Genomic DNA, 25,780 nt, shown 5'->3' on the forward strand with positions numbered 1-25,780 from the left:
TAAAGGAATATTCCAGGTTCAATACAAGTTAAGCTCAATCGACAGCATTTGTTGCATAATGTTGATTACCAAAACAAATATATATATAAAAAAGCTGAGGTTACAGTGAGACACTTACAATGGAAGTGAAAGCACATTTTTGGAGGATCTAAAAGCAGAAATGTGAAGCTTATAATTGTATAATAACACTTAGATTAATTCTTATATTAAAACATGTATTATTTAAGCTGTAAAGTGGTTTAAATTGCCTTCTTTACAGTTGTTTTAAGTTTTAGTGTTTATCTTGTTACATCGTCATGGCAAGACAAAGTTGTTAAATTGGATATAACTTTTTTTTTTGCCCATGTTGACATCTGACCTCTTAAAAAGTAATAGCTAAACCTTTCCTCAAACCAAATTATTAGAGCTTTTGTTCATGTACATAGTTTAATACTTGTGGATAGGGATTTGTTCATTAACTTTAAGGATGACCAATGGTAAAAGTGGTGCTTGCTAAATTATGTCAAATTGATAATATAACATAACATGATAAATTTTTTTATTGAGAAAACTATAAGCGGTCATCTAATTACATCAATTTAAATTTAAATCTCCAGGACAAAAGCCTGCCCTCCCGAAGCATCAGTCTTACTATACTACAGTCAAATAAACATATCTAGGACAGGGGCTATTATTTGGACATCTCATCACACAATTACTGGTACGTTTTCTTGCTGAAAAGGTGGCTATGGCCCCAGAGAGAAGTCCATTGTATACATTCAGTGAAGATGAATTTCTTTATTTTCACAGCCATGCAGAGGGCATGCTTTATAACTGAACCACAAGTCAATTTCAGTCTTCTAAAACAGCTATTTCTCCTGGAGTGGGAGTAGATGCACCAGTTAAACAAACAAACAAACAAACCGTCGAGCAGACCTCCCCTTGCGAGCGTATTCTCTCACAGGCCTGTTTGGAGAACACTGAGTTCCTTGTTTTTCAGAGTGTTTGGGGAGTTGGTAGGGAGCGAGAGCGGATGTACGTTTAAGTCAGTTCCTCTTTTTGTGCAAAGCAATATGAGGTCTGAGAGGGTGCACTGGTAGCAAAAGCATTATTTGGAGTGATCCAGACAGTAGCCGTCAAAACAGGAAAGGCAAACAGCAGATGCCGAGATCTGCAGCACGACATGACGGTAACCTCAAGCCTCGACCCCCTGCTCTTACAAACTCAACTTCCTGTTTAGCAGAGCAGAGGGGGATGACCCTGCGGTTAAATGCAGAAGAACTCACTACAAACTGACCAGAATCCAACAGTTATTTTAATGTTTAAATACTGGCAGGCGTAACAAACCAAATAGTGAAAGAAAGTGTCATTTTAGGATGATCTCTTAACACATTTGCAGAGATGAAGTATTGCTATGCTCTTCTGGAAAACCAGGTCAGACCAGCTTTGGGTGGCCGAAATGGCTTCTGGAACAGGTAATCTGTTTTTTGCTGGTCCAAGCAAGGTGTTGACTACTAGTTCTGACCAAGATGGTCTACCAGGACAAGCGAATGAGGTCAGCTAATGGTGTCAGGGCAAAGGGTTTGCTTCAGGATTTAGCCCCATCAAGTGGATACTGTGACCATTATGCCGTACACCATTATGTGGGCAAAAAGCATCTTTCTCCACTGATGGCCATTTAAAATGGCAAAATTGTACTTATAAATATAGGCTAGTAGATGTTTGGCCAATGTTCGTGAGTTCTTAAAGGGGTCATGAAATGCTCCATTTTTTTTTTTTTTTTTTTAATATATAGATTTTGATTTTCTTCCCTGAGGTCCACTGATAATGTTATTAAGGTGTTTTTTTTTTACAGCAAAAGAATCATAATTTTGTAATGCTCTATATGATAATTTTTCACACTGTCTTCTGTCTGTCTGAAACGCTTCATTTTGGCCTAACTGCCTCCTTAATACTTGAACATAACCACCCACTGTTCTGATTGGCTAACAACATGCACCCTCTCGAAATCAGCAATCTTTATTGGAAGAGAATGAACAAAGCTTCACAATATTATAAAAACTACATTTCAGGGTTTACACAATGCGCAGCCAACACATTGCATCCAAAAATATTTTAACATCTCAAGCACAACTGTTAAGGCTCAGCACAATACATTATAAAACAGTCATGACATCTGAACTATATTAATGAATTAAACAGTTTACAAACTGTTCTTCATTGGGACCAAGTGTTTTAATTAGCAAATTTTAAGGTCAGCTAATGGCGTCAGGGCAAAGGGTGGTGCGTGGTCAGAACAGAGGGTAAAGGCCCTCCCTAACAGATGGTATCGGAGTACAAGAACAGCCCATTTGATAGCCAGAAATTCCATTTCAATGGTGCTGTATTTAGTCTCTCTCAGCGATAGCTTGCAACGAATGTAACGATAGCTTGCACCGGCAGAAATTCTCCTGTGTTAGTTGACCAAAAGTGTGGAGTTTTGCTCTAAGATCAAGAATGTACTGAATTTCATTTTTGCTGTTTGATGGTGGTTCCTCCCAAGCTTCCCGCATGAAGTAGAGCACACTGCGCGGTTGCCGCCTGTACAACAGCTCGAAAGGGGAAAACCCGGTGGAGGCTTGTGGGACCTCTCACACTGCAAATAATAGGGGTTTGAGCCCCTAATCCCAATTCCTAGCATCCTCATGTACGAACTTACGAATCATATTCTTCAGGGTTAAATTAAACCGACCCATCTGTTTGTGGGTAGTAAACACTGGTGCGAATCGATTTATTACCCAATAATTTGTACAGTTCACATAGTGTCCATGACATAATTGTTTTGCCCTAATCAGTGAGAATTTCTTTCAGAATCCCTACTCGGGAGATAATTCTGAAGAGTGCGTCCACAACACTACATTCTGAGATGTGGCGCTGTGGCCTTGCTTCCGGATGTCGCATTGCACAGTGCACCAGAACTAATACAAAGTGATGCCGTCTGTTCTAATGGCCCGATGAGGTCCATTCCAATTCCATACCAACTAACAGCTCCAGATCTCCTGCTGGTCCTCTGCTTGAGCCCGGAGCACCTCCTGGAATCAGCAATCCTGGTCTTGGCGGATCTCAAGCAGGGCCTGATGTTGAGCATGGTGCATACTGGCGAGGGATATGACTTCCGCCAATGGTGAGGACTCCATATCGAAATATTTTTCCTCCAAATTCCTGGATTTCGGCATCAGTGTAATGGGGTTCATTCATGGGGACAAGGAGGAAATGGGAAACGTGGCTTCAACTCAAACAAGTAACTTTTATTTCTTTAACCCTCCTGGGTCGATTGTGTCAAATCCCGAGTGGATTTTTTCGTCATTACAGCGGAAACAACATAAAATTCTCCATCATTTTGGGGCATACAGATAAGTGTAAGACATCATTAGAGAATATAAAGTGTCTACTTTTACTATTTTTTTACACTCACAATAACAACAAAACCTTGTGCTTTTGTAAAATAAAGAAAATAAAAAGGGTGAGCTGTAAGCAGTCTCTGGGTTCGCGAGCATATATCTGAAACACGTCATAAAAATTAACTGAAACTATGCGAATACTTATCACAAAAACATGAAACATATGTCTACTTTTAAATAAAACAATTCAAATTTAAAACAAATATTCTCCTGCAATGCAATCTGTATGAAACAAAGCGGTGTACAGTTTCTCCTGGCTCAGCTAATTTATCTCTATTGTGATCACACCCACCAGCAGAGCGAGCTATTCATACGCTAATGTGCTGAGGCGATTAATGCAAATGGTACACGCCTCCGACTGTGCCTTAAAAACAAAGTTCCCTCACTTTTCTGCGCGTTTGAAAGACAGCACAATACACAAGTGAGAAAACTCCTGGATAGTGACGAAGAGTTACTGTTCTTTTATTAAATCTTTTGGATCAAATAAATGCAGCCTTGGTGAGCAGAATAGACTTATTTTAAATGGTAGTGTGGGTCTAAAATTAAGTAAAGTATTTTATGTAAAGAAAATGTATAGTCAGATTACTTATTTTAACTTATCTTGATCATTAATGACTTAATCACTTGATCATTAAGTCTCCTCACATTAATTCTCTTTCTGTCACATTCCACATTGATAGGCCCAGGGGAGGGGTCTTTGTCTCCTCAGGTGTGAATTACAATAAATATTCATTATAGTTCACTCCTCCTCGCATATTACCTTTCAACACTAAAAGTGTCTTACAAAATTTCAATTACTATATTGTTTTGTATGAATGAGTGATCAGGATGGTTTTCACATGATTTTGTAGCAATAACTCTAGGCTTCAAAATCCAGTTCTCAAAAGGCCTGTGGATTTTTTTTTAGTATGTGTTTATATGTTTTTAAAAAACCATGCATAAATGTTATTTTCTCAAAATGACAAACATGTACACACATGTTGCTCACATATTATTGTAGCCCAGTTTGTGCTGAATACAGTGTTATCAGACTTTAGCCATTAATATGTTTTTAAGCAACTGCAAAAAACACACATGTCAAGGCATGTCAACTTCTCCAGGGCCCAAAGCACCCTCAGATCCCAGAGGTTTAACTCAAAATTGTTTATTCATACTGAACACAGTCTGGTCATGTGTGTGCTGTCTCTCTCTCTCTCTCTCTCTCTCTCTCTCTCTCTCTCTCTCAGTCTCTGGTGTGGTTACTCCATATTTCGCTTCCCCATTGCTTACCGCAATTAGAAACAGGTGTTAGACATGTCATGCTCAGGTGTGTGCACCCTTACCACTTTCTCTCTCTCCGGACAAATGCTCCACCACGCCCCCACCTCTACAGACATTTATTTGGGTAGTAGGGGAACAAGATTTAAAGGGGTACTGAATTCTTCATGACACCGGAAACAAAGTGCTCTGCCCATTAAGCAAAGATGACAGGCTCCAGGTTGCATACTTCTAGGACTGCATGTGCCAACTGAGCAATTGCTATTGAGATGAATGGTAATGCTTACGGATAACTCTCACCAGGTATAGTAGACTTCCTTGCCTTGGACCAACTAGAAACCATGTAAAAACATTTACCACTACAATCTAGTTTTAGGGTGAATTGTCCAGCAGGGTGGCCTAAGCATTATTTTATTCTTGTTCTTTTTAAAAGCACCTTACAGGTTTTTTGTAATAAGCTCTTCAGATGTCATTAATCCAGTAAACAAAAGCACCTATGTTTTAAAAATAATAATACTTAGTATAAAATAAGTGAAATTATGTACTGAGCGCAATATTAAGCAACAATGTTGTTTCAAATGATACAGCAGAGATACTGAATGAGAGCTCAATAAAGGACTTTAACCATGTGGATGAGGGTTTGGGCTGATGTGGTTAGACAGATCCTTATGTTCGCCCCCTGCTGGCAGGAGCAGTTCTGATAACCATGATCCCCTACTGTTTTCAATAAGGTAAGTGGACTTGAGTCCACCTCATTAGGAAGAGTGGGGCATATGGAGCAAGAAATAGCGAGATCTTAATATTGCTCTAGTAGTGTTCTTTCAACTGTATGGGATTTTCATTTTTCAGAGCTTCTCCAGCGCTACTCAGTTAGACCGTCTGCTCATGACTTAATGAGGAACCTGCCATAAAGGCGTCCTCTAATTCATGACAAATTACCTAATTGTTCCTGCCTACCTGCACTCAAGGACAAGGATTGTGGAGCATACAGTGCCTCCACTACTGCCACCGTAAGAACATGTTCTTTCAGTTCTTCTCCTCCAGTAACCACTTTTTCACTTACCTTTTTACTGTGTCACTATCTGTCTAACTAACTGTTTCTTATTTGTCAATGGAGGTTTGAAAGTCCAAAGCTTGCATGAGTTTAGGTCCGGTGATTTGTTTGTCATCAGCATATAGTTTAAACCTGAAATAGTGTCTTAAACCTTAGGTTGTAAACCTGTCCTCAGTTGGACACAGTCTGTCCCTGTATTAAGGTGCACTGCTGATTGGTCCACTCCTGAAAGTTAAGAGGTCAAGTGGTCCAACAAATAACAGTATGTTGTTCAATGGCTGTGTTTTTAATAGTTGCTTTGAAAGTGACAGTCAAGTAAACGGGCACCTTAGATTCAGAGGTGCAAGTTATGGGAAAAAAAAAGAATACAAAAAGTATAGTACTATTCCAAACACAAATAGTATAACTGTACAACTCAAAATATAGGCTCTTTTATTTTTCTTACCAATTTTTTTACCAGTCAGACTTTTTAAGGTATAGTTGGTATAATATTATAATAAGGTATAATATTATACCTTGAAAAAGGCTGACTGCCAAAACGTTGGTAAGAAAAATAAAAGATCCTATATTTTGAGTTGTACAGTTATACTATTTGTGTTTGGAATAGAACTATACTGCTCATTATATTTCTCCAGTATACAGTATTTAACCTTGTGTGACCCTGGGAACACATGCGTGGATGTTGTATTTTGGCTTTGCTATATGCAACACATAATTTAAATTAATTTAAACCATCTGATCTTAGTTCAGGACAATCTGGGCTGTCAGTTAGGGGGTTAAACTTTTTATTAGTTATTTGAAAAACAACATGGCACCAATCACAGTGGATTTTGTCATTTGGAAGCTGGCCATTACTTGTATCAGAATTAATTATGGCAAAATGCTTCAGCACTGGCTATCACTTGGAAACATTGTTCCAAAGCATCTTTGGAGACATTTTTTTTTATGTCTGTAATGTCTAAAAAACATGAATAACCAACACTCCTGGAAACATAATAAACAGTTTGATATATCATATGAGCAAGAGTATGGCCCTACATCAGCACTGCTATGATTCGGCCACAGGCCGAGTGCCATAGGCAATTACAGCAGTGCTGATTTAGGGCCATATAGCAGGATTGCGAGTGTGACATTGCTTATATACAACAGTTCAATGAACAAGTAAATTATAATTGTGCTGTTTCTAACAAGTAGTTGGATAAACAAGGATGGATGTGTGTGACGAGAGAGATAGAGAGTGAGAGAGTGAGTAATCACAACCAAGCAGAGATAATGTCAGCTTTCTCAGTGTTAAAATAGCCGTTCAATTGCATACCTGCCAACCTTGAAGAAATTTTATGAGTACTACAACCCACGACGACCCCCCCCCAACCCCTGTGCGTGCGCGAGAGAGAACCTGACATACCTAACACTATAATACATATTATACATATAATATACTTTCACCAATTAAGATTTATTAGTTACTTCATAACCATATACAAGTAGACCATAAATGTTATACAATTACTGAAATCACTCCGAACATTTTGTACAGGAGGCATAGCCCATGGAAACTTCTTCCACCTGAAAATCTTGTCAGAAATAAAAGTAAACTGAGGACATTCTTTATAAATAAATAAAAACATTAAATAAATGTGCAAAACCAGTAGTTATCAATATCAAAATCAGTTTGCTAAAAGCAAACAACAACAAAATTTATAATTTTCCATGCATAGTTTAAACTTTCGTATCGTTTAACTTGTTAAAGGTTGCAGATTTGGCTTTTTTAAGTAGTGCATCAGTGAAAGTCTCTTTGTAACAAATGCTGCCTTTGGAGTCAATCATGACTTTTCTTGTCACCAGAGAACTAAGCATCTCTGTGCTCAGGCTAGCATGACATTGTGTTTTGTTTTTAGTGACCAAGCTGAAAATCCTTTCACAGTCTGCATTGCTGTGAAAAATCACACACACCCCAAATGCACATTTATCAGGCTACATAGTTTTATTTTGTTTTGGATGATTAAATGATTTCACGCCACTGATACAGCCTGGAAACACTTGTTTATTAATAAACAAGTAAAATGTCTCCTTTCTATATTTTACATTATTTATAATCATTACTTTTGCCGGTTCTTACGACATCTTTTATGTGCGTTATTGGCAGCGCCACCCTTACATGTTAGCCTACATGAACGCGTGAACTGAACTGAGCTCGTCACAGCTGGACTGCGTTATGATGTCAAGGTCATTTTTAATGCTCATAATTAGGCTAAAAATAGTTAATCAGCACCTGGCCTGTCTAAAACCTTCTAGATTTCTAGCCATTCCACCACTTTTCTAACTGCCAACTAATTTCCCCAACTAATGGAAAGGATGGCCGGTTTGATAAGCTAACGTTAGCCTATTGACACTATAAACATTTTTTACGCATAAAGTCATCATCCTTTTATTTTTAAAATAATTATGTTTCTGGGGATAGGGAGTATTTGTGTTGTGAGACTGTGTTCGTTACCTGTTGCCCCTTGGTGACCTGATGTCGACGTCTGTCTTGCAGACGGTGCAGAACGCATGATGAGGTAGCCTGGACATCTGCAGGCAAGGCCATCTCTCACGATAGCGGTCTAAAAATCTTTGTGTTTTCCGAACCATTTTTTGTGGCGGTTCAGCCATGGCATGAAAGCCTATGGTATCTTATACGGCTAGTCTGGTTTGCATGAAGCACTGAATTGAATTGAGCGCGAAGCATGTGGATGGGAGGGGTAGGTGGGCGGCGGGTTAACATGCAGCGCTCTGATTGGCCGAAAGCTTTTCACTCCACTTAAACGCTGTGGCTCAGCGGCAGAATCAGCGTCATAGATTGCATAGAAACTGAAATCGGCGAAATGCGAGAAGCAACAAAATGCGTACCTAGAGAGCAGCGAATCATACAAGCGTACTTATGGGTCAAAATGCGTGCCGAGTACGAAAAATGCGTACATGTTGGCAGGTATGCAATTGGGGTATTCCTCTCTATTTCATGGTAGCTGGAGCGCAAGAGTCATCCACTATAGAAACCTCAATGTCCTCGCCATTTTAAACAGCATGTATTTTCCAATGTGGAAACTCCAGTAAGAGGTAAGCACCTTGAGTTCTTTAGTCAATCAGTCTGTTGCTCAGCTTTGATGAGCCGTAATGCTGAATTGTTAATTTAAAGCTATTTCCAAGCTTTAGAAGTGTAGTAAGCAATCACAAAGAGCTGCAATGTAAAAAAATAAATAAATAGATGTAAAAGGAGACACATAGCCTACAGTAGCTCTTAACACATATGCACTGCTCTTACACTTTAGTTTGAATGGCACGAACACAAGTGCAGTGGTACATAGTGAAGCATCCTAGTGCTGATGGTGTCAGACCATCAGTGCTTATGGATCGTCTCTCGTCCAATCAGATTCGTGGACCAGAACTAACTGGTGTGTGTGTGTGTGTCTGGCCATTCTCTGTTGACCTCTCATCAACAAGGAATTTCTGTCCACAGAACTGCTCACTTTGTTTTTGGCACCATTTGGAGTAAATTCTAGAGACTGTTGTGAGTGAAAATCCCAGGAGATCAGCAGTTACAAAATTACTCAAACCAGCTTGCCTGGCACCAACAATCATCCATGCGATTATCTAATCAGCCAATCATGTGGCAGCAGTGCAAAAATCATGCAGACATGGGTCAGGAGCTTTAGTTATTGTTCACATCAACCATAAGAATGGGGAAAATGTGATCTCAATGATTTGGACTGTGTCGTGATTGTTGGTGCTAGATGGGATGGTTTGTGTATTTCTGTAACGGCTGATCTCCTGGGATTTTCACACACAACAATCTCTAGAATTTACTCCGAATGGTGTCAAAAGCAAAAAACATCCAGTGAGCAGCAGTTCTGTGGATGGAAGCGCCTTGTTGATGAGAGAGGACAATAGAGAATGGCCAGACTTGTTAGAACTGAAGTCTACAGTAACTCAGATAACCGCTCTGTACAATTGTGTTGAGAAGAATATTATCTCAGAATGCTATTCTGAGATGCGGTTTGGCGCTGTTTTGGCAGCACGAAGGGGACCTACACAATATTAAGCAGGTGGTTTTAATGTTGTGGCTGATCTGTGTTTACAAAGTATATACTGTAAAAAAAAACAGCAACATCACTATTTCTACCTCAAATCTAGACAGGCCCTATTTCCAGCAGCCATCTCTCCAACACCTTATCCTTGAGTAATCATGCTGAATTGCTAATTTGGTACTAGAAGATCAGTTGCCATTATATCAAACACAGTTGAAAGCTATTTGGTTCATTAAATGAAGCTTAACATTGTCTTTGTCTGTTTTGGAGTTGTCACAGTGTGCAATAGACTGGCAAGTCTTAAGGTCAATATTAGGTCAAAATGGCAAAAAAAAAGAAACGGCTTTCTCTAGAAACTCGTCAGTCAATCAATGTTTTGATGAATGAAGGCAATACAATGCTTGAAATTGCCAAAAAACTGAAGATTTCATACAAAGGTGTACACTACAGTCTTAAAAGACAAAGGACAGCTGGCTCTAACAAGGACAGAAAGAGATGTGGAAGGCCAGATGTACAACTAAACAAGAGGATAAGTACATCAGAGTCTCTAGTTTGAGAAATAGACGCCTCACATTTCCTCAGCTGACAACTTCATTGAATTCTACCCGCTCAAATAGTTAAAAAAAAAATCTACAAATTCTTAGAGTATTTTTGTCTCATTTTCCAGTACAAATATGTAAACATTCTAAACAAGATACATTTACTTGAGAAGCTAAATGATAAGATATTTAGTATTGTTTTCAGCTAAATCTAACAAAATATAGTAACATTTTGCTTATAACAAGAAGAAAAAACAATAATTTTCCAATGGTGTAAAAAAAAAGACGACTTTTATTGTATTTATTTATTTTGCCAAACCTCACTACATTTTGTTAGATTTCTCTGGAAAAAATCCTGTCATTCTCCTCATGTAATTGTTTCTAGTTTTTAGAATGTTTACCTATTTTTACTGGAAAACAAGACAAACATAAATGAGGTTTGGTAAGATGATGAGTTTTTTTCTTCAGTTATTTTTTTTCAGTGACCACTTGAAAGTGAAGAAAATTATAACCTGCAAAGAAGACAGTGTGCAACCTCTGTACCCATACATGAGTATGTTGACTTAAACTGAGGACATTGCAGTGCTACAGAACATTTAAAAACAGGACATTATTATGCTTGCACATTTATAAGCATTGGAACCCCAGAGAAACATACAAAGTGTGTTTGCATAACCCTTAAGTAGACCTGAATTGCTTTTTTCACCTCATTGAACACAAGTCTGAATTCTGATACCCTTGACTATTTGTTTCCCCCATTTTCCTCTCTCAAACTTTCATACAAAAATCCCCACACATACACAATCATGCACATCAGTTAGAATTATGCCCTTTCTGTCTCTCCCTTGATTTGTTTTAGCTTTCACACTCTCTCCTGTGATCCACCTCGGATTTACAGAGACGTACCCAATAATTGCAAGGAGGTCTAGAGCAGGTTTCTCCCAGTCAGACACTGCGCTTGCAGCTCGCTGGCTCCGTCCCCACTTACAGCTGTGCCAGTGACCCAGTAAACTTGCAAATGAACCAGCGCTTATACCATCTCATTGGCTATATCAGAGACACATGACACAAGCAAACAAGCATGACCCAAACTCTTCATCTCTGTTACTTTTTCTTTCTTTAATCCCATTCCAAAAAATCTGCAAGGATTCTTTCCCCCTGCTATGCCCGCAATATAACCTTTTCCATCACGAGGGTTCATGTTCCCCGAATAATATAATATTCACTTCAGACTGGCAGTGATTTCCTCTAAATCTGTCAAATGATACAACACAAGGCAGATTAGTTCTCTCTGTTCTCAAACAGTTTCCACTTCCTAATAGCTCAGTGTCTTTTCTGACGGTTTGCTTTTTCCATTCTCAGTGTAAATTATACTGTTTTATATTTATAGACAAATCGTGAGAGAGATAAGTTTTGGGAGTCTGTCTCTCTCTACGTCTTAACAAGTCCCATGAGCAATGGGCAGTAGATGGAGGTCTTATCTGGCTAGAGCTGTCCACATGACCTGGCTGCGTGCCTTGTGAGCTGGGTATTTCCCTCCTGTCCCCTCAGACTTTGCGATCTCATGGACCTTAGTTAGGATGGATAGTATATTTAATTATATTGGAATGAAAATATGGCTGTGAGGAATTAAATTTATGATCTATAATAGCTGATGAGAGCTATCAAATAATTCCTGTTCATCTCAATGGCAGTTGTTCGTCTGGCGCATGCATGGTTAGTTAACTGAACTAAGCTGTGATTGTGGAACAGTTTTAGTTTTGAACAGTTTGGCAACTCATGATTGGTCACTTTCTCAAGACAGTCCATTCTAATCCTGATTTCACTGCACCACAGTTGAAAAATAAACTGTAACAGTTTCAACAAACCCGGATCGGTACAAAACAGTACTGCATTAGCAATGGTAACTGTTTGGCCTGATGGTGCAAAGGTGCTTGTGGTTGGGGTATTAGCACACCAGCATCCCATGGTGGGGACCAACATCCAATTTAACATATACTGTACTGGTAACCGGAAATGCTGGTTTCTTTAACACTGAAGTCAACTCCACTTTCCCAATCTTTTTATAATAGGGTGAATTAGAGTAATCTGGTGCATTTTAAAAAGTTCTGATGTGTGCCTTTTTTGTTCTATCACAATCAAGGGAATGCTAACATTACCATATTCTACTGTAGCATGGCTGCAAGTAATTAAGTCTCATTTGCTGGTCCGCAGTGTTGGGGTGACAATCACATTTTGTTGCAGAAGGCAAAAGTGCAAAAATGTCCCTGATTACCCTGATCCATACAGTCTTGTAGATCATGAGCAACCAATCAAACACATAAATGCCAAACATCCATCATTGGAACGGAATATCAAGACTGTAGCCTAAATGCTTCATGAGCTGTGTCAAGGTTGTAGCTATTATCACAAACTCTCTTTAAAGACAGAGCTCTGATGCCAAGACTTACCTCCACACACATCAACTCTCTCTCTCTCCCTGATCTCCAGCAATGCAAAATTCATCAGTGACTGCACTACATGCCCCTTGCAATAACCACAGCGGTGACATAATTTGCATATATGCTCTCCAGTCCAAAGCTGAGCTGGTTTCTAGTCTGAATAAAAGCGTGGTGCTCTATATCAGAACATGTCACACAAATGCAGTGTAAGGAAAAGTTGTGGGATTTCTTGGTGCTGAAATTGCTTAATTGAAAAGTTGCTTATATCCATTTAAACTTCCATTATGTTGAGTCCAGCATGAGGTAAGCCACAATAAACACTGCAGTCTATAGCTCATTAGATTAGAATAAAATCCATAAAACCTTATGTGTTAGCCAGTTAGAGTGAATGTGTATGTGTTTCTAATCGTACAAGCAATACTTTTACTTTAAGACCTTTCAAAGGTGCCACTTATTTAAACCTCAAAAGACTTTTTTTATTTCTCAGTTATGTATAAAAAAAATACAGTAGGCTACTGTGCAAAAGTCTGAGGCTCATTAGATGTTTCACAAAAACATTTGTCTTAAGATGGTTATTTTAGATCTTATGCAAAAAGATACAGTATAAAGAATGTTCTAGGGGACATCAGTGTGTTCTCATCTTTCTCCAGGCCTTTTCTTGTGTTTGTGTGCATGTATGTTTCCACATAGACATTCATAGTCATGATCAGCTCTCGATGGGGTATGACTCCTTGCTGCCATCAATAGGACAACAAATCAGTGGTGTGTGAAATCCAGACAGCACAGTGGCTATAGAAAGTCAGTCAGGCTGAAACAATTGCTCAACAGCCTTTTAGAAAGGGTTAGAGATGCAGTGATGTATTAACAAGGTCAATTGGCTTGATATTTGGCTTTTGATTTGTGGAAGAGAAAGCAAGAACACTTTACAGAGGGTATCCACTAAATGTATGGCAGCATCTCCTCATGGCTGTCTGAGCTGAACGGTCATCCCCTCCAGGCAAATTTGCTTCTTGTTTTGTTTTATGACTGTTTTGCAGAGGAATGTAGCCAGCCTCATAATGGAGAAGTGTGTATGGATACATTACCCTCCTCAACTGTAAAGTTCCTGTAGCTGCCTGGTAGAGCATGGCAATAGTAAGATCAGTAAGATAATTGCTAGGAAAAGTTTTATTCCCATGGAATAAATGTATACCTTGAACCTTCTGTATAGTAATGGATAAAAGCATATACTAATTGCATAAATGTAAATGTATATAAATTTACTTTTAGTTTGTTGGAAATTAAAGGCCAAGTCAAGGGTATTGCATAGTGGGATACTGTACCAAGTGGAGCAGTCATTGGGGGTATTCTTTGCATACATATAAATTCTACATTCACTGAGCACTGTATTAGGTACACTTGTACACCTACTTATTCATGCGATTATCTAATCAGTCAATCATGTGGCAGCAGTGCAATGCATAAAATCATGCATGGGTTAGGCACCTCAGTTAATGTTCACATCAACCAACAGATTGGGGAAATATATTTTTGGTGCTAGATGGGCTGGTTTGAGTATTTCTGTAACTGCTGATCTCCTGGGATTTTCACACACAAAAGTCTCTAGAGTTTACTCAGAATGATGCCAAAACCAAAAAAAACATCTAGTGAACGGCAGTTCTGCAGACAAAAAATGCCTTGGGGAAAAATGTCAACAGAGAATGGCCAGACAGGTTCAAGCTGACAGAAAGGCTATAACTCAGATAACCACTCTGTGGAATTTTAGTGAGCAGAATAGCATCTCAGAATACACAACATGTCGAAACTTGAGGCGAATGGGCTACAACAGCAGAAAACACGTCTGGGACTTTATTAGGAACATAGTGTTCCTAATAAAGTGCTCAGTGATTTTACAAGTCTCTGGGCTGTTAAAAGTATATCCTGGTGTGTGTGGGGGAATTTAATAGCTCTGTACTGTTTGTGGGAATTCAATCATAAGGTAAAGTTGCCTAGGAGGCAGATTGGTCTGACAGACTGAAGCTCCTGTCACCAAGACAAATTCCTTGTATGTGTAAGCATACTTGGCAATAATTCTGATTCTGATAATAGTAAGACAGAGCTCAGAACAAAGATGAAAATACATTTGCAAGCAATTCACAAATAACTTTACATTAATTTAATGTATAATAATAATGGTAATAAATAATAATAATAATAATAATAATAATAAATAGTATATATATTATCCATTATTAACAATCAAAAAACAAATATAATTAATAATCATCATAAATAAATATGTAATATACATATTTCGATTGTTGTAGAAATTATTGTAGTAGTACTGTAATACTGTAATTATTAACCATAATACTGTTTACCATAAAAACACTATGTAACACAATTTTTGTTCCTATGTAGTAAATGTTATTTCCTAATTGCTTATGCCTCAAAAATATAGAAAATGGCTGTTATTCCCCACAAACCTATTTCCAATGAGAAAACAGGTGAATTTGTGTCTTTTCGATCACATAAAGTCATTTTGTATTTATACTAAAGTAATAAAAAAATGACTACAAAAGATTTAGAAGGGAGTAGTTTTTCGAGATTACAATTATACTGTAAATCACTTTCACGAATCAGCCCCCAAATGTAGTCTCCCATGATGTTCTCATTATACTGTCCTTGGTATTGGCGTTCAAAGTTTAGTATATACTGGTGGAAACACTCACCTTGCTCCTCAAGCACCAAGGTGTGAGCATCAAGGATATGGACTCTGAGGGACATCGTACAGCCCATTGTGCCGTAGTTCTTTACTAGATTCTCAACCAGCTCCACATAGTTTTCAGCCTTGTGATTGCCCAGGAAGCCCTGAACCACTGCGACATCTGTTTTCTCCTTACTAGTGAGCTTCTTGGGGAATTCATTGCACTGTAGCATCTGGAGCAATCAGACACACAATTATTCATTATTTAATTAATAATCCAACAGACGTCTCAAGACCGTAACAAGCAATGCAGTGTGATGACATCTTTCAGCCCAATGCAGCGAATGACCTGCAACAGCAGAGAAAGGAACAACGAGACTGCAACACAAGCGGACACCCAGCCTGAGCCGCAAAGAGCTAACCAGCATTATCTTCTCCTTGGCCCATGCTCTCACGGCCCTCAGAGAAGATGTAAATGAACTAAAGCTGCAAGTCACAGAGTTCCACAGGGATCCAATCACCACTCACCAAGAGAAAGCACAGGACAGGACCCTGACAGAATGGAGCAACAGAAGAAGATCACTAGCCTTCAGGAGGCTCTGACAGCTGATGGACACGAGAACAGCAGGAGACAGCCACCAGACAGGATGTGGAAAGTGAACTGTTTCACACAAGGACACTGTTAAAAACAGGCATTGTGGAACTTAGAGTAAGACGGTAAAGCTAAGGTCCTTGAAGGCCATCTGCGTGCAGCCAGAGCTGAAGTCCAAAGCCCTGACTCAATTCTGTAGCATCAAAGAGGAGTTTAACATGGTCCAAAAATAACAGAAACAGTCCTACCAACAGTAAATGGACCCCACAATGAAAAGGCACCCTGCTGAACTTCACATCAGCAACGTAAACTCCCCCAGCCCTGCATACAGGCACAAAGGGCCAAAAAAAAAAGAGCCAAAGCCCACTGCTTAACACTTCTTCATCAGCCAGTTTCCTGAACTTCTGCAGCCACAGAAGGAAAAGGCTTAATTCAGACAAACCCTGAAACGACACGTGTAGTGACACTCAAAGACCTCAAACGAATGGCCAGAAACATTGCTACATTAGCACCAGATCTCGCATGAGACCACGGCATCCATGCTTACCTGTGAGACATTGACTTTCGCCTGCAGTCTTTGACCAGTGTGAACCACCAAGATAGACTCTATCTGCTCTGGATCACTTCCGTCCCAGAGTTGCGACGCTTTCTGGCTCGGCAGCCAGGAAACATCCAATCAGACTACCAGCAGCTGAAACAAGTCATCATAAAGGAATTCTCAGACTCAGAGTCTGAAAATGGACTGAGCTCTGCCCGAGACACCAAACAGGGCTGGCATGAAACTCCCTATGTTACTACCACAGACTCAGACAAGATTACTTCAGAGCTCACAATGAAACTGGGATGGAAGAGGACACCAGCTTCAAGAGCCTTTTCCTCCGAAACCTCCATCCTATTTTAAGTCACCATTAAAGCATTAGGGCCTTCCCCCACACAATGCATATTAAACAACTGCATGACCTGACACAGAAGGCCTTTAACGAACACAAGGCCTCCTCAAAAAGGGCTTGTAAGTCCTCTGTGATTCTGAATTATAAAATCCAGAATCCAAAGCTGGTACCAGAAGGCACCCAGCAATGCCACAATGCAAGACCCTTCAACAAAAAGCTTCTAGTCACCAAAGGGCAGAACCATCACCATGGCAACAGACCCAGGTACCAGACCAACCGCTGGGAGGAGCCATGGAAAAGAACACACTCAACCTGCAAACCCCACAGGACGTCCCACAGCAGTCTACCACTACATCCTCCTCCACACCCCTCACACAGGTGTCAAACGGAGGCTGCACAAAGAAAGCAAGACACACTTACTTCTGAGTTACAGGAGCTGCTGACAATAGCAAAAGAGCTCCTTGAACAGAACTCACCTTAGGAGCACTGGGAAGAACAAACTTCCAACTCCGTGACCAACACAACTTAGGCAAGCTCAATTCGGCACCGCTGCCAGAGCAGAGTGACACTGCAGACTTCAGATGCCTTGTGACTGGGTGCAGAACCAAGGGTGAACGACCACCTGCTGCCCTCTTTCCACCAGTACTAGGTCAGTCTGAAACTCTCTTCACACTACACACCTCCCATAACCACTTTCTGCAACCACAACAAACGCCTGTCCCAAACAAACTGACTATAGGATGACATGTGACACTGCCCTTGCTACTATTTACATCATCCGCCATGGCACAACCACCACTCCAGGAGGCACAAACAACTAGGGAATCCACCACGACCTTCCAGCCTTGTGTGCCAGATGCGTGTCTGAACTTTCTGCACCTTTGACGTCGCTCGCTGTTGTCTAAAGTACGGACAACAATATTCGAAAGGGGGGATGTATATAGCATCTGGACCAATCAGACACACAATTATTAATTATTTAATGAATAATCCAACAGCTGTCTCAAGACCGTAACAAGCAAAGGTCCAAGTAGGCCCAAGCAGACTCGGAGATGTCTGCTCTCCCACTGATCATTATCAACTTTTACTCTCCCTTTGCTGACACTGGTCCAGCAACTAGTGGACCCCAGAGACATTCCAGGTAGGGGAGGGTAGCCACATGCCAAGCCAAGGAATGTGGGGAGAGTAATTCACTCCATTCCCACATAGGGGAGACTTTTCTTCATAAATGTATAGACAAACTGTTCTATAAACGAACATGCATATCACCAGGACATAGTATGTATGATTATTACTGTCTTGTATATTGTCTTATGTACTGTATACAGTTTTATGCATGCTTTATGACAGAACCACTAGATAATGTAACATTTATTGGTATCATGTTTCCTGTCAAATTAATCCTTGTGTGACGCCCTGCACATTGGTGGATATCACCTCCTTATAGCATGCATTGTATGCTTGTTAAATTAATCAGAGCATAAAGGGGCACAGACTGCCAGCTTACCCCAATCACACTGGAAAATTGCACCTTTCTCATTGGTCAAGCCAAACTCGAGAGGTGTGACCTCCCTCAGGAGTTAAAGGGCACTGTCTGAGTGTCCTCCCTCTCTCTTCTCTCTTATTTCTTCTCCCTCTTCCTCCTCCTCCTCCTCTTTGCTGCTCGTGTGGGACCAGAAACACCCAGTCCGACCGTGAGGTTGCAGGCTGGCAGGCCTCAAACACATCAAGTCATGTGTAACTTCCTCGACCATAATAGAGTCAAACTAACACCGCAAGTTCATCATCATTTCTTCATTCAACGCAGAATAAATTGATTGCAACTTCAACACCATCGACTCAAGGAACCATCAATACTTTCTCCTGAGACTGCATCCGGGTGCTCCCTCAACAACCAAGGCATTGCAAGTATCATACAATTAACTAAATAAACAGATGTTTAGTATAAGCTGTGAACCCCTTTGTTAACAAATGTGCTTTGAAGTAAGAAACTGATGGATCTTTCAGATGGTTAAATTACTCTTTTCATAGCTTCATTCCCCTGCTCTGTTCTGGTTTCATTCACTTTCACTTTTCCATTTCCCACATATGCGTGATTTGTGTGTTTGTGTTTGTTTAAATTAGTTAAACAAGTTCGTAGTTCGTGATTTAGTTAAATAAAGCTTTTGTGTACATTCTTGCGAGTTGATTCTGGTCTGCTTGTAAATCAACATAAATTTAATGATTTGATCACATCTACATGCTAAGAAAGTGTTATTTTTCTGTGGCCACGAAAAATATCCATTTCCAGAAATGATAGATGATCAATACTGAGTGTTCGCTGGATGAACAGATTCATTCATTGATTAATAATATTAATTCAGCTACATCAAGTTAATTCTATTAACTGATCCAAATATTTATAATTAATTATTACAAGTTATGATTAATTATTCATATTTCCCTTTTAAAGATTAATCATAATTCCCTTATTCATGCTAATTCCTTACAATAGAAATTGTGAGCAGATACAATTAAATTTGTATTGCGATTTTAATAGTGGAGAATTTTATTTAGACAAATAATCTATTTGTAATTATTAAATAATCTAAAGTTATTTGTCATTTATTTAATTTATAATGGTTGTCAAACACGACTAATACCATTATACATTTCCTTACATAATAATGTAGAATAAGGAAAGTTTAATTTAATTCCTAGCTCTCGCAGACATATAATGGTTTCCCTACATATAATGGTGGAGGTACGCAGGCATTTTAACAACATTCTACAGCACTCCAGGATCTTCATTATCTGTGGTCCGATGAATGCACCGGCTTTGAACTTTGCCTCAGTTTGCTTAGGGAAGAAGTCTTGAAGGCTGCCGACTCCTTATCTAGAGCTCTGACAAATTGTTTCAAAAGGCCCAATTTGATTTACAGTGGTGGCATCAGCACCTTCCGGGGGTCCAACAGTGGCTCCCACTTGACGTTGTTCCTCTCCACAGAGAACTTGGTCTGCTGTGGCCAGTCCCACATGTGGTACTGCGTATTGTAAAGATAGGAGGGAAACTTGGTAAAACCGCCTTGGATTCAACCACCAGTTTGAAGTCTCCTATGGAGCTGTGGGTGACCACGTCACCCACAGTTCTGCTCGCCGTACTCATCATACTTCAAGATGTACAGTCTTGATATGTATCCACTTAGGCAGCTGGAACTAAACTTAACTGGTGGGCTTAAGGCCCCTGTATTTATACTATTATGTATATTACTGGAAAGTTCTAGAAGTTACTCCATGTTTACTCAGCACTGAATCTATCTGAAATGTTCTGGAAAATAGGTAAATTTCAAAATATCACAGTCCTGGTCACAAAAACACAGTTTGTGGGGAATAATTGCAATTTTCTTTACTTTTGAGGCATAAGCAATTATTAAATAACACTTACTAACCAGGAACCCCCAAAAATTATAATTTTTATTATTATTTGTTACACAGAGTTAATTATTGTCAAATAGCAGAAAAAAATAATAATTTAAAATAATTTCTTGCTTGCCCATTATCAGATTGTTAAAAATATAAATATCAGCATCAGTAGTGATTTTAAAAACAAAATATCATCAATCTGTATTTCAAAACCTATTAATGTTTAGCCACCTCACTGTACATTTGATTTCTGCTCAGACTGCACAAATACTCCAGTTTATAATGGAAAACAAATTATCCTTATCCGTCCATTTCTGACTCTCTTGTTACTCTCTTAAGTAAAAAAAAAAAAAACATCTGCAAACAATGTGCTTGTCTTAATTACAGTTGGAGTTTAGTAGCAAAGAGTATCATGGCTCTTTTACCACGTCACCCACAGTTCTGCTCTCCAACATTGCCCTGACCTTCTGAACCTTGACCTCACATTACCTCTCCTCATACTATCAGTTTAACTAGCTCAGAGACTCTTAGTACCAGGTCAAAACCTTACCACTTCCTTTAAACAGCCCCCCCAACTTCCCCACCTTGTGCATCTTCCCCTGAAAATGTCCAATGCATTTTCATATTTATGGCCACTTTATCTTTCAGGCATGAAAAGCTTGGCATGATGTTGTAACAGATGCATGTGAAGTGAAAAGGCCATTCATATGTGTTTCACAGAGTCAGATTTATTGGGTGTTGAGTTTCTATCAAATGGGTTAGCTTTCTACATCAGGTCAGCAAAGAGTCACTTGTTATAATGCGAAAGTTGGGATTCCAACGGTTTTGGCTTTCCATTTTATTTCCTTGTGAAATTTATACAGGCATCTGAAAACACTTTCTGCTACTTGGAATATGATGTAATGAAGGCCTTCAAACTCCCTAGGTTACAAGAACAGAATCACAAACAGCTGAGACAGCATCTATTTTTTTTATCTAAAAAAACGATTTAGGATTAGCAAGGATCAGCTTGAATTGATTAAATTTGGCGTGTGTAGCGTTTATGCTTACATCTTTGAGGTTGAAAAGAAAATCAAACAGACGTCTTTTTGACTAACTACAAATACTATTTGTTACACCTCTACATTTTTGTTACAGCATCACTGAAAGCTTGCTTGTAGACACACACACACACTCAAGAACTAATGGAGTGGACTGTCTGGGAGAGTGACCTCAGCGTTAGGCAGGATTAGGCATAGTGTGGCATGGTGATTAAGAGATCTTCCTTTAATTTTATTAGTCTGCCAACAGATGTTCCACTCATTATACAAGGAGGACTGGGAGCAGAGCTTAGTAGCTGCTGTTAAGTCTGCTTTATCTACTTCTGAGCAGGAATATTAACACTAATAGAGTCATACTCTGTGATTTGGCTGGTTGTCCTTGTGCCATGGAATACTTGGTTGCGTGATCTTATTTTAATTTGAGGTCTGATAAACATCATCCTCACTGGGTACTGATTACAGTTTTGAATAGCAGAGTGTGGTACACAGGCCAATCATTGTACAAATCCACAACTTTTTGGAGTGTGCAGAGTGGCTCTATTGACAAATCCTCTTTTATCCACTTTAGCTCAAATGACACATAAGAGTAGATCAGTTGTGGACATTCTGCATCCAGAAAAACTTTTATGCTCCATTCCTCATCTTGGGTATGCCAGGCAGGTAGAGGGAGGAGAAAATGTGCAGAGGAAAGAGAGGTGAGGAATGCAGGATGATGAGGACAAGGGGGCTGTTTGAGCATCATCAGAAGCTGAGCCGAGAGAGGAAGCAGCCAATGTGGGAAAATAAACAGTCTGAAGTGGCTTAGACAGGTTTGCTAATCTGTAAATCCCCTTTGTTTAGTGGGATGCTGTTAGGTGTTTAATTGGTTCGTATTAAGCTCACCAGTCATCTTTTCCATGAGAGATGCTCTCCTGTTTAAATGAGGTTTGTTTGTGGTAACTTTAAAACAATCAGATGGCTATGGAGCTGTGAGCCTTTTTCCTTATTTTTTGTCTCCATTCTGAGCAGAGTATTCTTTTCATTTGTGTATAAGCGAAGGCTGTTCATGTGGGTGTGCAGATGAAGTGTACCATCATGCTAAAAATGACAGCATTTTAATTGACAATACTCACTTCAAGTGTACTTCCAGAGGTTACAGGAAAACAAATTTCAACCCATCTGTTGCTGAGTGGGATTTGTGTCTTTCCTGTGTTTATTGCGGTTTGTTTTATTATGTATTTCCATCTTTTATCTCCCAAAGCCTTCAGCGTGGGAACCACGGATAACTGATGGCCGAGTGTGGAGGATAGCGGCGTTCTGGTTCGGAATGATACCTTTGGGCTAAAGCGGGAAAGCGTGGACTAATCTCTCCATCTGCTTCCCCGTGACATCAAAAGAAAAGCCTATGATTCTACGGCCTATATATAAAACCTGCAGGAAGACATATGTAATTCTGGCTCTCTTACTGTAACCTAAGGCTGGTCTTGACTGCTCTTTATTTTTCTTTCTTCCTCACATTGTGTGCTTTATTCTTTCTTGTCTCTGTTCAAGTAGATGTCTAAATGCCTTTATTTTTTGTTCAAATGGGTCGATAGTGTTAGCTAGTTTCAGGTGTTTCGCCCCTTGATTTGCAAGCATCTATAGGACATCTAGAGATTGTAGACCGTACAACTACACTTACAACACAGTTTCAACATAACCTTTTTCAAATCGTTACCCCTTTGTAATGCTATGGGACAATAATACTTAAACAAGATCCTGGGTTCCAAGCAGTTGAATGGTGAGCTGGCTGCAATTTCTGTCTACTAGTTAAATTTGGTTTTTAATGTACTCTTATTAATTGTAAATGTAATTCAATTTTTATCTGTAACTGCAATCAGTACATACGTGTTGACTCCACTAAGGAAATTACTGTAAGTTAGCTCACATTTTTTATTCCCCTAGAACTAAAGGTTTTCTTTTTTTAAAGACACTGTATTTTGGAAAATATCAACAAATATCAATTTAGTCTTCCATGAATGTTTCACCCCTTCTTCCCCGTTCCGCCAAAATCTCTGTTTGAAACAATAACAAATAAAATAACAAATAAGAAGTATAAAATTAATTAATTCTTAATTAATTAATTTAATACCTTGTACTGATTTTTCTTTAAATAAAATACAGTAGGCTATATACAGTAGACTTTCATCACTTTTGATTCAATATTTTTTCAGTTGGTTCAATTCACCCTTGTTGACTATATATATTCACTTTATAATAAATCAATAAAAATTTGCCTAAATCAGATATATAAAGTGTAACTGGAAAGAAAAAAAAAACTTTTACAGTTACTCTCAGAAGTAACCTGAATAAATCTTAATTGGTATTTATTCAATATGCTCTCAATACATAAAAACTTGAGAATAATAACCCATCATAAACATGACAAAGGAGAATTCGACCTTGAAATCACTTACGTATAGTCTTTGCAATTCAGTCTTATACACACAACCATACTGTTGTATTATTGTAATATTCACTGTAACACTACTACTACTTATTAGAATAAATTAATAGTAATTGTAATATAATTCACAATATTTCACATATTTTATCATGCTCTGCTATGCAGTACTTTATATGACAAAATATAACTCCAATGTTGTATTTTGGATTGTGCCTTGAGGTTCTGTATAAAAGCAATTAATTTGATAAAAAATAATACAATATTATTTTTAAAATGAATTGTTATATTTTCTTTTAATTTAAAGTTTTAATTAATTATTTAAACACAATTTTGATGATAACATTTAAATAAACTGTTGATATGGTATTCAGAAAAAAAAAAAACTTTATCTGTATCGGTACTTGTACTCATTCTCTAAAAAAGAAAGTAATAATTTATTGACATCCCTAGTTAAAATTAAAAAGTTGACGTGATATAGTTTAAATGGTTTTCTTTCTGGTATTGTATCTGTCAAAATGACGGACATCATTTGGAATTATCCATCAATATATTTTACACAATACAATTTACATAAGGTAAACATTGTCCGCAAAGTGACCGACTTGTTGACTACTTTTCTGGCAGACTAGTCAACTAGTAAAAATGAGTAGGCCTTGTCGTGCAAGCCTTAATCACTACAAGTTGTCACTTTGACATTACTTGAGTAGCATTTAAACTAAGTTTTAGATTTTGTAATTGTTATTTTATTTATTTATTTATTTATTTTACAGTATGGTTTGTGGGTATGTACATTGGCCAAAAAGGTCTTAGCTGTATTATTTGAACCATAACTAATATTTTCAAAGTGACTATAGGTAACACCATTTAAAATATTAAACTGGTTTCATCAAACAGAATATCGAAAAAAGTGGCAAGCAGACACAATTTGTTTCTAAATTAACTTCTGCTTCCACCCACATGGGACTTTACAGTTAATTAGATGACAATGTTTACTGTTCTTCAGTGATGTATTAAACCACTTGTTTGCTAATGACCTAGACAAATAGAGGAATAGATCTGACAAGGTGTTAAAGCTTTCCGGGCTCATGACAATTAGAAATCGTATGTGCTGTTTGTGAGAATACAGGTGATGGATCATCCTGTGCATGCCACTTCTATGGCCATTGTGTAATTTGGTTGGTTCCAATTAGCTTAGCATGCCATGCTCTGCTGACTACTGACAGTCCACTTCTCCTGCTTCATTGACACCCTGCCCTTTTGCTTTCATCAACGTTTGTGTGAGCAGAGCTATTTGGAGATATAGATCTGAACTCACTGGAACATAACTCCTAGTTAAAAAAGAATAATAACTGCATTAATTAAATGGGAAAGTTATAACAAAGAATATAATCAGATGGATTAACTGCTAATGCTTTTAGTTGCATTTTAATGTTTATTATTTGTTGACCAGTGCAGCAGACCACTTGTATGGATGTGCAGTTCAGTTAAAAGTGGTTTGTGTTTATTATTCTCTGGTTGTAAGTTCCAATTCAAAATTAAAAGTTCTCATGGGAACGAATAATCGCAAACATGTTTTAATAGCTTTCTTAAATTAATATCTTTTAATAAATTGCTTCCTCTTTTAAGAGAGCAAATTGAGACATTTGCAAGTATCCTGCATATAACATTTTCTCCTGAGAAAAAGACCCCAGTAATGTTACATGTCTGCTCTAGACTTTCAGATAAGATCTCAACAATGCCACAAATTGTTCTGTCAAAGTCTGCAATCAAAAAATGTCAGTATTACAGTTATTTTTCATTAAATTCTTCCAAAGCCATATTATTTGAGATTAACGATCCCAGTTATTTTAAAACTCTAAATTCTAAAAAAAACTTTAAAACATCAACAGAACCACTGCAAATGTTATGAGTGGATTTTTAAAGGTGAAAGCACAAAAAAATAAAAATAAACGCATGGTAGATTAAAAACGA

The 25,780-nt window shown here is 38.4% G+C and overlaps 1 long non-coding RNA gene across 1 annotated transcript in view; it reads left to right on the forward strand.

Annotated features, from left to right (window-relative positions):
• Window positions 1-23,846, forward strand: part of LOC127620186 (uncharacterized) — a 43,030-nt gene extending 19,184 nt beyond the window's left edge. The window contains exon 9 of the long non-coding RNA XR_007967681.1: window positions 22,625-23,846. This is a non-coding gene — a long non-coding RNA (uncharacterized LOC127620186). The remainder of the gene's footprint in view (window positions 1-22,624) is intronic.
• The last annotated feature ends 1,934 nt before the right edge of the window (window positions 23,847-25,780 follow it).

Source organism: Xyrauchen texanus, chromosome 26 (genome assembly GCF_025860055.1).
Source record: "Xyrauchen texanus isolate HMW12.3.18 chromosome 26, RBS_HiC_50CHRs, whole genome shotgun sequence".
NCBI classification, from domain to species: Eukaryota; Metazoa; Chordata; class Actinopteri; order Cypriniformes; family Catostomidae; genus Xyrauchen; species Xyrauchen texanus.